An 11,832-nucleotide genomic window follows, 5' to 3' on the forward strand; every position below is an offset into this window, starting at 1 on the left:
TGGAATTGGCTCCGCCCCCCCCCGTGACCCTGTTCAGGGACTAAGTGGTAGAAAACAAGTGAGAGTAATTCCACCAGACACTCTTCCCATTGAGCAGCAAAACTACCAACTAGATATAAGCCCCTCAAAATAGAAAGAGGTGGAGAATGTAATAAGGAAAGCAAGTGCATCATCAGGCCCTAAGGGTATCTGCATTTTTTTATGGAGGTTTCTTGTGAGATTAACATGGGAGAAACAGCTAAAACCAAAAGTATGGTGCAGAGCAGGAGGAGTACTGGCACTAAACGAAGAGGGTTCCTCAAACATCAGGCAATCTAAGCCCATCTGCCTCTTCTTGAGGGTAAAGTCTTTTTTAGTGTAATAGCTCAAAGAATTGCCACTTATCTGGAGAAGAACAAACTGATGGACACAGCAATTCAAAAGGCTGGAATTCCTGGATTCTCATACAAGCATATAGGAATAAAGGAAAGAAGCTTTCATTAAGGGGAAGAAGGAGAGCTAGACTGTGGAAGTATACGCTATAAACAATAGATCTCTCACTTAAAACAGCTGCTGTTTATAGCTACTTTGAATCAAGAATATGTCTGATAAGAAGTTACAAATGGCCCTGCTATTCTCTGCCCCGGTCTTTTGGTTGTGGAAGAAGAAAAGAGGTTGTGGTGGTGAAAAACCAGGAAAAACTGCACTAAATGAAATCATAGATACTAGAGTGACAGGCTGAAAGGGCTTTATTGGACTGGTCTCTTCTTGTGCATTGATTCGCTATTAGCTCAACAGCCAATCAGAGTAGTCTCTCTCTCTCACTGACGAGGCCCAGTGGGCTGATGCCGATTCAACATCAAATAGGCCGAAAAGCTGCTGACAGGGACCGACTACTGCTAACGGTGTGGGACACACCCGGAAAGCAAGCCCCGACAGACACTGACCAACAGCCTGAAGGTGGCCAATGGCTGACGTCGGCTTGATGTGTCTCTACCCTTATATAGCACTTTTTTATGCATTGAGTGCATGCAAAGCACTTTACACTATTTCACATTTACCACATTTACCCATTTGCACACTCACACATTCACACACCTACTAGAGAGTCAGTGTCTTACTCAAGGACACTTGTGGGCAGACATGTGGATTAGAGAAACCAGGGATCACACTGCCAACCCTATGGTTAGGAGACAAGCTGCTCTACTTCTTGGAGAACAATATAGAAAATGACACAAAGTTGTAATTTTTTTGCTTGCTCCTCATGACCCTCAGATTTATCTTGGGACCCTCTGAAGGTGCCTGAATACCACATTGGGAACCATTGTCCCAAATGGTCTAACTGTGTATAAAGTAGTTAAAAATAGGTCCAACTTGAGCAGCTACAACAGTGAAATGGTGTACGCCAGTATACACAGATGTATTGGTATTAACAATCTGTCAGGGTTTGGCGTGCAGCAATGCCAAATGGTGTTTGTAGCGAACTCAACTATAAAGCCAGACGACTTGAGGTAGAGACAGGTTTTTTACTTGCTGTAACCAAACAACCACTACACAGTCCAGGATCACAATCAGGTTGCAAAAACAGACATCCGAGGTCAGGAACAGAGAGTCAGGCAAGGTATGATAGCTAGAGAGTCAGAGTTGGAGTCTAGAACAATCTGGCAGCATCCTCCCATGAGGACGCTGCCTAAATAGAGATGTGAACAGGTGCACATAATAATGAAACAGGTGAAACTAATGTGAGTGATGAAGAACGTAAAGAAAAGACCAGAACTAAGGTGAAACAAAACAGGAAATAGTGTCAAAATAAAAGCCAGACGGGAAGCAGTGGAACCGAATCATGACACAATCCAATAATGTCATATAATAATGTATGATCACCAGAGACATCTTTCTATGTAATAAGTACTTCTTTTTTCTTTTTGTATTCCTACATTTGATGAGCATCACTGCCAGCACTAGGGATGTAGTGTTGTGTCTTTCCAAGATTGTAGTTGCTCAGTTGAGATCCAGTGACTGTGAAGGCTGTATGTTTTTCCTAGTCATCAAAACATTGACTGACTGTATGTTGACTGTATGTTTAATCATTATGTTCTTCACTTATATATTGAGTGTTTTCCCTTACAGTTTTTTTTGTGACATTAAATCCTTGCAACATAAAATAAGAATTTCATTGTGCAGGGAAACACGTTTCCATACTGTGCATATGACCAGAAACACTTTGAATCTAAACATTCTCCACCAGAGATCAATGGATTCCAATGCCATTTCACAGTGGAAAACCATCCACAGAAAACTTCTCAAAGCTCTCCTCCAGTACACTCCACTCATCCATTATCCATTCCTTTGCTCAGCATGGTTGAAGCGATGACTGATGAGATTAGGACCAACATAACCCAGCCATTTCTGTTAACAAGTCCTGTTCACTTCACTGTTCTTCCTAAAGAGGGCAATGCAGGACTACTTTTGGACCGCAGTGTTACTGGGTTACAGTTTGCCAGCACAGAGCATATTGCTAATTCTAGTCAGCTACTAGTGGCGAATGCCTGCTGGCCAAATGTTTGACTCACTACCTCTGCCTGTGTGTGTGAACGTCTGATTAAAATGTCTCTTGACCTGGCTGTGACATCCTCAGTTGGTGAACTCACTGTTTGACAATCTGCAAACAATGTCCTGATGCTTTGAGAGAGAAGCTGAAAAAACAACAGTGTTAAGAGCATCCATAAATGAAGCTCCTATTCAAAGGCTTATCATGCCTCCTGGCACAGTGATTGTTCTTACACATCCTCCTCCTCCACTTTGGAGTTGATTCCTTCATTTTCCCTGCTCTGTTCTCAGATGAGTAGCTGCAGGCAACACTGTGGATAAGTGGAGCAAGAAATACAAGGAGCATGAGAATGATAGATGGAGAGGCGGCTGTACTGCTTAACTTAATTCTTAACTTGGTGATTTATGTAAAGCATGTGCATGTGTAAAAATAGTGCTACACACAAACATGCCAGAAAGCTTGGCAACGGTATTACAGGAGATGCTAGATGAGATAGTAGTATTCTGCTTCTGTCAGATCAGTCCTCAGGCATCATGATTTAAAGGATCCATTTCAATTACACACAAACATATGTATTGTATCATCCACAGAACACACTGTCAGCAGTTTTCAGAGGGACTATGTCTTTGGTAGAAAGAGTCTACAGTGATGTGTTCAGAGGGAGGTTTGTGGTTAATCCGGAACAGTGGTTTTTGTCATTCCTCCCTCTGAATGCTTCTTGAAGGATACACTTATTGTATTTTAAGCATCTGGTAACAGTATTACAGTAATGACATGATCTTTTCACACACTTCTCCACAGTTATGTTGGAGTGTGTTAAACACTATACAAACTGCCAGAGCTTTTGGAGAACACAAACAAGACCCTGATACACTGACAGTGAACTGACTGATGTGTTTGCTTGATGAGCTTGACTTGATTTTGTTTCCTTCCCTGTCATAAGTTTTTCTATCTTTTACTTCGCTTGGCTTTTTGCTTTCTGAATAACTCTTGCTCTCCTGAATCTTAATAACCCTGCTATGATCAGAGGACTCTTATTTGTTTATTGCTCCCAAATAAAGGAGACTTCTAGACAACTTTCACTGCAGACATAATAGGAAAAGTGCAGGTTAAAAATGCACTGCTCCAGCAGTCACTTCAAAGCAATGCAGAACTTACTAATGTCACTTACTAATGAACTAATTGGTCACTTAATCAATTAGGCTATCAAAAGAAAATGAATCTGCAGCTCTGAATTTTTCAATAAAAATGAAAGCAAACATTTGTGTTTTTGTTGCATTGTTAGTCACAGCCCTAATGGTATTAGGTACAGTAACTAATAAAACTTAAATAAAATAAAAACTAATAGTGTTTGACAAATCAAACTGTCATTTGTGAAAAAGATTTATTTAACTTTTTCATTAAAAAGCACATGTGACATTTATATTTTTACAAGCACCTCTATGTGGTATTATTATTATTTGTAAATTTTATATTTAAAAAATACTTTTTATTTTCTATCTATCTATCTATCTATCTATCTATCTCTTTTATTGTTTTTCACTGCTTGAACACTACAAATGTAGTTCCATTTACCTCCATTTCAGTGAAGAGGAGTCATGTCAAAACCACTACAGGTGGGTTAATATTATACTCTTAATTATTATGTATGTATTTCTAAAATCGTCCTTAGTTTTTGCAGCATAAAGCTGAACCACAGTTTGGAGGGAGACCAGTGGGGCTGTAGGGAGAGACTGAGTTCAGCAGCGAGTATTTTCACAGATCCAATGGCGAAGCATATCCAGGTATATCCGCAGTATACGTCACATAATTCCCTAATTGAATTAATTAATGAAAAAGAAAACTTTCAAACCTGTAATGTTTAAATTTCTCTCCTTCCTTTTTGGGTGTCATTGTAAAGCAGAGCTGCAAAAAGGTGAATTATTTGAGTGCTCTTATTTTGTTATCTCACTGGCAGTGCCCCATGAGATCAGGATATAACCCAAAGTGTATTTTAACATTCATGTGATCAAGTGGTTAACAGTGTTTGAGCTGTGCATTGTGCATAGATTTACTAACCCATATAGCCCATGAACTGTATGGATACTTGTGACTGAAAGATGGTCATGGTGTTTTTTTCTGCACGTGAGCTTAGACTGATGGCAGCCAAGTAACCATCTACTCACCAACATTTCCTCTCTGATTTGATTTCACTGGTCCCATCTTCAGCTAAGTGTCCCGACAGAGCTGCACTTGAGCTTCTCTTACAATGTGAAGATCGACTAATGAGAATATCTGAATATGTCTAGACTTTGAAAAGCTGCGGCATTCACGCAGCAGCATCTGAGGGCTTTTAGTGGGTCAGTGTGAGGCAATGCAGAAGCAAAAGAAATGGAATGAAAAGAGAGAGAGAAACCTATGCTGGTTTCTCAGAGGACAAAAACCAGTGTAAACAGCATTTGTAAACAAAATAAAAGATAAAACAGTAGTCCCCCTGTTTGACCTGAAGTTTCATTATCAGCCCTTGATGTGAGAGTATCCCAACATTATGTTGTGGGTTTAAATGTTGGAATAAAACTAAGAGGCGAGAATCGTGTGTTCTTGACAATTCCCCACTCTCTCCCCAAACAGAGATGCGCTGACAGTCGTACGGCTTGAAATGTAAATAGGTCTGACATTAGTATTCAACCATCGCCCATACTCTGTTTTTGTGCATGTGTATGTGTGTTTAGGCAGGAAGGGAAAACAGTTGGGAATTGGAGTATTTGATCAGACTCCCCTTGGTTTAGTGTGAATCTGAATAGCAGGAGTTCATCTGTGGGGCAGTCAGTAATGCTGAGCAAATCAGCTTCATTGCAGCAATTGTCAGAGATTGGGAATCATGCATTGTTTGTGTGTGTGTGTGTGTGTGTGTGTTTGTGTGCCACTACCAGCTCCAGCATCTGTCTTTTTACATGTAGTGCTCCTCCATCCCACACATTCTATACACAAGATATCACTGCGACATGCAAACACTAAGTCGTGAAACTCCTACACATCCCAGTCAGCTTGTGTGTATATGTGTGTGAGAATTTGTGTGTGTGTGTGTGTGTGTCTTTCTAGGCTCTTTGTTTGCCACATTCACCGGTAGGTGAACCCTTGTCCCTGAAAATCCAAATGACACAGTAAACTGTTCCTGTCACCCATAAATCCAGGCAATTATTCTGACACACACATACACACACAAGAAGATATTTTGAGTGCACCAACATTTTCAGTGTATGTGTGCCAGTGTGTTAATCTGGCATATTTTATGCCAGTTGGCAGGGAGTGAAGAAGAACTAGAAGGAGGAGGAGGAGAAGGAAGAGGAGGAGATTTTTTAAACTCAAGGCCAGACATGAGCTGTGAGAGCCCTATGAATCCCTTAAAACTCTTCAAATGACCTCAAATCACACTGGGCACTTTCAACGCTGAATTCAAACTTTGCTGAGGTTCAACTTGTGCTTGTGCTGATGTGTTAAAATATTCACAAGTTTTCAAGATCACACAAGGATTTTATCAAGCTGAGGAGAAACATGCACACATACAGATGGGTGTCAAATGAAAAGGAAAGCCCAACATGAAGTGTCTCAGTGAGGTGCTGAGCCACCACGTGCCACCACAACAGCTTCAGTGCACCTTGGCATACTGCCGTGGCCAGCTGAAGAACAAAGGAGAGAGAGTGAATGGGACTTGATGGAGCTTTTTTAAAGGCAGGCCAGCAGGTGCCAGATAATCATGTGAGGAGACAGGATACCTGCAAGACTCCACAGAGATGGTACAACATTATACATAACACCCCCACCCATAAGCAGGTTCATGTACCTCCCAGTACATTCACTGACTAGTTTAGCCAAACATACAACAAATCTACAGTAGTTTAGTAAACAGACTTATGGTCTTGAAAGGGCATCTGCAAGCACATTGTTCTTTCCACAGATATGCTGGATGACCAAGTTAAACCCCTGTTAGAGTAGACTCCATTGCATTAACCTATGGCTGAAGTTTTTCATCCTGCTAAAAGATAAGATGTGTTAAACAAAACATACCAAATTAATTTCTTATTCAGAGATCCATACAGACCACTCTGCAATAACGTACAATGCACCAAAAGCACCTCATTTATCATGCACCACATGCATCACACACACGCACACACACATACACACATTACAGGTAAATGGACTATTCCACTTCTAGACACGCCACTGCAACTACACACCAAATAGAAAACACACAGCTTTGACTCTGTGATGCGCCAAGTACATAACTGAGCAGCAGAATCATACATGAAAGGAATTATCCCAGTGGGAATTCAAAGAGGAAGGCGTAAACAACACTGAGAAAACTACATTCAGGAGAGAGAACGAGAGAAGTAACAACGCGTCGGTCCAGTTAGCAACTCTCATCAGGCAAACAAACAACAACAAGAGAAATTAGGCTACACATAACTTGTCTTTTTCATAAAGAATATTTCATGCTGTGTGCAGTACAAATTATATTCTATTTATCAAAAATTTAACATGTGGCACATTAAAATGTCTTTTTATCATTATACACTTTTGACAGCATCCTGTATTGGCACACGCCCATGCTTACTATAATGTCAACTGAAAACTTCCCGTAATAATACTTTTATGACAGAAAAGTATTTCTGACTTTCCAAAGTAAAGGATCAGTCTTTCAAGGACAGTAAAATGAAAATGTACAGATTTCTGTTGCGAATCCTGATCAGTCCTGTCCCTGTGTCAGGGTTAATTAATAAATATAAATAATTAATTGTGCCACATGCCTAAATGTGCACAGCAACTCTCTCACTATGGAGAGGATCATATCGATCCTGCTGCTGTGTGATAGTTACAGTTATTAAACTCAGAGGAAAGATGCCTACAAATAGCTGCAAGAAACAGACAAAACTGCAGCTCCTCTTAACATCTCGATAAAACCTGGATTACATTCAGTAGCATGAGGAGACATTCTTGTGATCTTGATTAAGTTAACCTGTTACAAACATGCCTTATTAAAACTTGGATTTTTTGGACATTTTTATCTGTCGTGATGTCATCAGGGTAATCTCAGCTTGAAGACAAGTTTCTAACAAAATTACAGCACTACAAACTAGGTGTACAAGGCTTGAAATGTGGGCGTTTGCTAGAAGAGTAGCAGTTTGCTGGGAAGTGTAGGATTCATTGTATTTGGAGCTTGATCCATATTAGGAGCTAAAAATCAGGATATTTCAGCCATTGCCACGTTGAACTTTCCTTTTATTTTTGTGTTCTTGCATGCATTACTAAATCACTAAATCACCCCAATGCTGCTTTTTTTCTGGTTGAACAGGCTAAAAAGAAAAGTGAAAACAGACCTTATCAGACAGGCAGCAAGTAATGAGTCAGGACGTTGGTGAATGAGGAACAAGCAAGGTGGGATGCTGATTGTCAATTTGTAAATATTATGAGAAGAAGTGATGTGTAGCAGTTAGTATTTTGTGAGGTGGAGAGAAATCCAATTTAAATGTGTGTAACAGGAAGGATTTTAATTAGCTAAATGTAAATTACACGCAGACAGTCCTGCTACGAGATGCATATTAATAAGATGTAAAGAGAGACAGGATAATTTGAGTTCTCTAATGGGAATCTCTGTGTTTATGACTTGTTTCTGATTAACATTAGCTGTATATCTGGTTATAATTGAGGAAACGTGATTTGCATTTATACAGCACCATTGTTGTATTCAAGTCACACTGACAGCATTTCGGTTTGAGCAATGTCTGACTTTATCAGATATGTCCTTCTCATAAAAGAAACACATGGCTGAATATGACGTTCGAAATTTCCTCATCCTTTTCTCATATTGTGTGTGAGTCGAGACCGTTTCCTACACCAGCAGAGATCCATCAGACATGTTTACCCCTTTTGTTTCTAACTGTTATTGTCTGTTATCAGGGTCCAGCATGTTGCCTTTATCCCTTATCCACACTCTCTGACAGTTCTGTACAAGTAACCAGTATGATAAAGGCTGCATATGTGTTTTTCAAGGCAGCAAATGAATGTATTTAGCCCGGTTTTTAAATATATGTGTATTGTATGTATGTGTGTTATGAATCCAGCCAGATTGTAAACACATTACAAGCACACACATAGGAAAATCTAAATATAGATGTTTATCAAGTTAATATGATCATGATTCACCAAACAGTTCAATCTCTGCTGAGTCACTACAAGAATAACTGCATCATTGCCCTTCAAAAATAATTATCCCACAACATTCTTATTTACTTTTCTTGTTCTAATGTATAATAATGAGTTTAAAATGCAAATAATGCACACATAAAGGAAAAGGGTCCTGAAAGGGCTTATACACTGCCTCTTTCCAGTTGACATAAAAAACAAAAATATGAAAGAACCATATACATGCTTTGGAAAGATACAGTATCCATGTGTCTTATTAAGACCAATATACATCCTGGAGCAGTGATGCGTCATTTAAATCTAGAGTGGATTAAATTTACATGCCAGGTGTTCTCCATGGAGGGGGTGTGGAGGACTTGTGCTGTTGGTGTGCAACACTGACAGACAAGCTGTAGCTGTTGCTGTTTACACTAGTGTTAGTCTAGATTTTTTTTCAAAACAAGAAACCCCAAGACCAAACCAACATTATGTTAAGGATCGATCACATCACCTTTTAAAATGGCTACATTTCATGGTGAAATACATAAATTTGAATTGAACTGCCACCTTCCTTCAGTGGATTTTGGTGGCAAAGTAAACGGGCAAACCTTTTGCATCAAGTTCAACTGTGATGAACACTGACATGCACTGCTGACCAACAGAAAGCCATTTTGACAGTCCTGACTTTTGTAGTCACTTTTGAGTCAAGGGCCAATGGCCTACAAAGGTAAAATGCAGTAACTACATATTTGGTCAAAACTGTGCTATAGCCAGTATCTGACTCCCTGATTGCTGTTTTCTGATATAAAAATATTATCCTTAATACTTCCCTTGGCGCTCAGCCTCAAGTTCACTGATTAATGTAGATGTAAATCTTTATTGAATCTTCACAAATGTATAAATGTCTCTTTTAAGAAATGCCAAGTAATTTTACTACACCAGCTGGGCACTGTTACAGAGGAGGAAATTTGTTTGGGACTATTTTCAGCCATTGATTAATTCACATTTGGTGCTCTAATGAGTAATTACAGCAGCAGGATGGTGTATGTGGGGCTGAGGCAAAAAAAACTACAGTGCATGTGTCTGTTCATTTTAATGAAGGAACATGTCACGCAGTGCAATAGTGTGGCTCACTGATGTGTTTGTCTAAGGCACAGAGGACAAAGACATTACATATCACAGACAACACGTGTTAGGATCAATCCATTATTGGTTTTGATCATTAACAAAATACTTAATATGCGTGTAAGCTACAGCTGCTGGTGTTCTTTTCTATGACTGATTATCACTGGATGTATTACAAGTCATCATCTATGTCAATCAGGGCAGATGGCAACAGACACTGCTGACAATCCAGACTGAGGGTAAACAGAGGCAGTTAACCCTATGTGTGTGTGCGTGTGTGTGTTATGTAAAAAGAGAGCAGCAAGCATGTGCAGGCTTAACCTAGCTCTGGCACTTCTTGATGCTGCATATGTCTCCTCCTCCTTCTCCCGTGGTGAGAATCTCATCATCAGAATAGCACCCCCCTCCCCCCAGTCCTCCAAACTTGTTGAGGAGCTGTCATATCTTTCTCTCCTCTCTCCCTCCCTCTCCACTCTCTCTTTGCTCACTCTTTCATTTTTCCAGCTTGGCTGCAGGGGCGGATCAAAGCTGGGTGGAGGCGGGGGGAGACAGAGGAGGGTAGAGAGAGGGAGGAAGAGCAGGATGAGGGTAGAGAGAGGAGTTTTTTTGTGAGGGGTGAAAGAGAGGACAGGGTGGCTCTGTGACACACATACAAACCCCCACAAAATACACTGCTATATGGGGCGCTGATGTTTGAGCTGCTTCAACTCAGATAAACAGAATATTGATGGAAAGTGTAACCAGATGAAATGCAGGTTAATAATGATCAAATATAAGGCTGAATATTCAATATCACCACCTTTTTAACCAATATGAAAGACTTAAAAACTTCTCCAGGTCTGATCCTTAAAAAAGGTTCAATCAACATGGCTGGCACACTTCTATAGGTCATTATCATTCCAGATCTAATCACACACACACACACACACAGGCACATTCCACATGCACAATTAGTGCAGTTTTTCATCCTGCCACAAGGTGACAGCGTTGGATGATCTGGCCACATGCTGTTCAATTACAAGATATCACACACTTGACCCAGTAAAATCTCACACCTCAGTGCAAATGGTTAGCACAGATTTAGGCATGCAAATGTCAGGATAAAATACAGAGATGGGCTGTAGCATATTCATGTGACGTTCATGTGCATAGCAGTAAAAGTAAGCAATTCAATCCACTAGTTAAGTGTGATGTAACATTCCACTTCCGGATCCAAAGTCCCCCAGATCCAAATGGCAGAGCCTGTAACCCTGTACACAATAACATCCATTTTTTATTGAGGTATCACTGAGAGTAAAAAGACCACATTCTTAAGATTCAAATAGTCAGTGTTCCCATTCAGCCTAACCAAACTTTATAGCATGTTGGAGTAAATTTGTTCCAATATATAGCTCTATATATCAAATTATATGTTTAACTTGTTTTTAATAGATTACAGCTTTTACTGGTAATTCCAACGGCCTAAAATGTGTTCATGTATAGTGTCTACATTAACTTTGTGCTAACTAGCTAGCTACATTTGTCATGGTTTTGCTCCGCCCCTGTTCTGAGAGCTTTTATTTTGTTAGACTTCCTGTCCTGTGTCACTTCACCTGCCCCAGATTTACCTCAGTACACAATTACCGTTCATTGTTTTCACCTGTCCTCATTATCTCACTGATTACAGCCCATATCTCCTCTTTTCCCTCAATCTCTTGCAGGTCCATTTACGTTTCTAATGTTATTGATGACAGTGATAAAACTCACGAAGCCCACTCTGTTCACAATGCTCACTGCACCCTGCTTATCTTGGCTGCTCTTCTGCACTGGTCCCCGGCACTGAATCTACTCACCTATGAGTTTCTGGATCGCCAGCAATGCTGGCATGACTCTTGTCCTCCTGTACCTGCGTTACACTCCGGCCCTGTTAGTGACTCCGTCACCACCTCTACCTAGTCCTGTGTACCTGTGTGTTACAGAGTCATCAGTGGTGTGGCCTCCACTCTTCTCCTGTCAGCTCTACTCACCTGAGT

The sequence above is a fragment of the Monopterus albus genome, unplaced genomic scaffold, assembly GCF_001952655.1.
Source record: "Monopterus albus unplaced genomic scaffold, M_albus_1.0 scaffold291.1, whole genome shotgun sequence".
Classification (NCBI taxonomy): Eukaryota; Metazoa; Chordata; class Actinopteri; order Synbranchiformes; family Synbranchidae; genus Monopterus; species Monopterus albus.